Source organism: Glandiceps talaboti, chromosome 6, assembly GCF_964340395.1.
Source record: "Glandiceps talaboti chromosome 6, keGlaTala1.1, whole genome shotgun sequence".
Taxonomy (NCBI): Eukaryota; Metazoa; Hemichordata; class Enteropneusta; family Spengelidae; genus Glandiceps; species Glandiceps talaboti.
In genome coordinates this window covers 1,860,113-1,863,418 of record NC_135554.1, presented here as the reverse complement: position 1 = coordinate 1,863,418, position 3,306 = coordinate 1,860,113, and the positions used below count along the sequence as shown (strand labels likewise).

General features: G+C 36.9%; 1 long non-coding RNA gene across 1 annotated transcript; it reads right to left on the bottom strand.

Moving 5' to 3' along the window:
- Positions 1-1,623, bottom strand: LOC144436725 (uncharacterized). Its single transcript, XR_013480976.1, has 2 exons — positions 1,105-1,623; positions 1-883 (listed from the first exon to the last, which is right to left on the bottom strand). It is a non-coding gene; the product is annotated as an uncharacterized LOC144436725 (long non-coding RNA).
- Positions 1,624-3,306: the final 1,683 nt, after the last annotated feature.

Below are 3,306 nucleotides of genomic sequence, written 5' to 3'. Positions count from 1 at the left end.
AAATACAAATGTCAAAAATTTTTGCAGTTGAATTAAAAATGACTCATTGTTCTGTTTATTACAAGGAAATGTTGTGTGCAATGCCTCTCAAAAAATGTAATACATGGCGATCTTCAAAGGTTCGGATAATTCTCTTGATGGCAGATGATCTTGATGCGTGTTTTTTTCTCTGTGGTGCAGGTGGGTGTCCAGCAATTAGTTGGTTGATGGTAACATCATTCAGACTTTGCTCTCTACGGAGTACATCTAAAAATCTCCATATTGTAGGGTGATGGCCGCCAACATTGGTCTGAAATATCCGATGCCATCCCTCGATCGCATTGTTCGTACGTGGAAGGTCGTTCTCCACCGATCAAGCATGTTCCAAATTCAAATTGGGAATCTCGGTTGCTGACGGTGACGGCGTGTCCACGTCCACACCCACGGCCAATGAAATTGTCCTCAAAATAATCGGTTATTACCACGACTTATTCATCTAGTTCACCCTGGAGAGTCTCGAAAGCATCCACAACTTCATCTTCTGGTACGAAGGCCAATGCTGGTAGCATACGTGCAGCGAGCATTCATAGCAGCTGTTTCGAAGTCCATCATGAGGTAAACAGGGTTGACATTCTGTCTAATGTCATATATCTTACGGAAGAGAGATGTGTAGGTGTCTACTTGTTTGTTGGGAAGATGGGCGTATGCACAAGGGACTGTGCAATTCTCTGCTAGCGCGTGGATAGTGTACAGCTGATAAAATAACTCTGGTATCACCTTGAACGTGCCGTCGACAAACCATTCTGTTGAACTTTGTAGTAGATAGATTGGTGTCTGTAGCGAATAGGAGAATGCGGTTGGTAGGTTCCTCACTATCGTACTGAAGAAAACCTTTGGATGTCATCTGCAAAATAAAGTTAACACAAAAGAGAACATTATTGTTATTAATGAAATTTAACAAAAAAAATAAAAAAAATAGCGTAAAAATCGTTCTTGATGTAAATGCTTATTGTTTCTTTATTTTATTTGCATCTATTAATCTTTATCACAGGTTTTGGAAGAAATAGCACGAATAGCAACAAAAGTGAAAATAATACTACAAAATGATAATTGGTTTATATTTACCTTATATTCGTTCGGTATTGTGAGTTCTCCCATGTTAATTGGAATGGGATGAGGGTTTCCTGCAGCTCGTCTGTTTTCGAGTTGTACGACGAATGGCTCCGATGGTTGCTAGCTTGACGGATGCACCTTCACTAATTAATTCTACTGACTGACTGATTATCTGCTGGGCGGTTTCTTCCGAGTCAAGGGGTTTTCTTTTGATGGTGTTACGGACTTTAAGTGCTTCTACCTTAGACTGGTCTGGAGCATGGCTGTGGTCATGTAGCTTACTTACTACATTACCATCCTTCACTTTTAGCTTGGCCTTGCACATTCCACGCCTTTGCTGCTCACATTCATCAGCGACACAACACCATCGCAAGGTTATTCTGTTTATAAACTAGTTTTCCTTTCTCACGAACAGACTGAACATACTCCATGATCTATATAATCATGCAATGGTAAATTACTGACTTTGACATTGCCTTATACAGTACCATGAAGACTTTACCGCAAATTGTGTGAGAAAGCCTAACTGTTAATTTGGGGCGTCATTACATTGAGGAGGTGGGTGTTCATATACAAAAAGCATTACAAAATCATTTTGCACCTTTGTCACTTGTCCAAGTTTCAGTCTCTCATTGACCAAGTACTTTTTGAGATATAAATTTTTGACCAAAATTCACATTTTTACATCTAATTTGCATACTACTGATGAGATCATTATATGCTTAATATTTCTTCATCGATACACCCACAGATGCATCCCGCTTAAATTTCAGCCTAGTTTCAGAGTAGTTTGGAATTATAGGTTATTGACCAAAGACACATTCTTAGCCCTAATTTGCATATTACTGGGGGAATCATCATGTCATGAACAAATCTTAATTTACTCACCCATATGAATGTTCCCACCAAATTTCATGCCAATCTGCCCAGTAGTTTTGGAGTTTAAGTTTTTTGACCAAAAATCAAATTTTTAACCCAAGACCCACATCTCCGAGGCAATCATTTTCATTTTAACAATTTCCCAACGAGACACCAGATCAGAAGTAACATTACCACCAAATATCACAGCAATCGGTCCAGCAGTTTTTTTAATTTAAGTTGTTTACACACACACACACACACACACACACACACACACACACACACACACACACACACAGCCACAGGCAGATACCTCGCCATGCCTACAACACTACTGAACCTTTTCAATTCAGTTGTGCTAAAAACAAATAATACAATGGGTTCTCTTAGCAGTACGAACCACCATGTCATAAGTGTCAACTCTCCGAGTAACCAGATTTAAACTGAATGCCTTCCGTAAGGGAACCACTATTTATGAAAATAACTCATTAAACTAAAAAAAACTATGGTAACAGGCTTTTTTTTTTGGACAAGCATGCTTTCTTAGGTTAATGTATGTGCCAAATTATACAGAATTTGAAGAGTGCATGATACTGCTTAATTACTGCATATCATTCATTATTCAAAATACTCATTAAAGGTAAAAGTTGTAGCAACAAACTTCATAGGACAGGTGCGTATTATTGTGGTTGATATATGTACCATATTATACGAAATTTGAAGCTTGCATTTTTAAGATACAGCCTAGTTAACTAAAATCATTAATTATGCAAATTATTCACTAAATCTTTAAGCGAAATCAACAACTTTTACAGGTGATATACACTGTTATGTTTAACGTTTGTACTAAATTGTATTGAAATTGAAGTATGCAGTCTTAAGATATAGCCTAATTACCAAAACTCATTAATTATGCAAATTATTCATTAACACTGTACGGTACATCAACTAACTTTACAGGACATACACAATTTGTTATGGTTAATGTATGTACTGAATTGTATTGAAATTGAAGTATGCAGTCGTAAGATATAGCCTAATTACCAAGAATCATTAATTATGCAGCCGTTTTTAAGAAAATGATGACACAGGCAGACATACACACACAAACGGACATGCCCCTTTTAATACACCCTTATGGGAGGTAAAAATGACAACACCTTTTTTGCCGACAATTTACACCTAATTTGTTCACCATGACCATATTATGTGGATTTTTTAAAGAATGGACATAAAACATTTTTTTAAGTTTAAATTTAGAAAAACACTTCCTTGCTGTTGGCATGGTGATATCTGTTGTAACAAAACTTGTCTATTATTGTTCCACTGATATCTCAAAAAGTGCCAATGCAA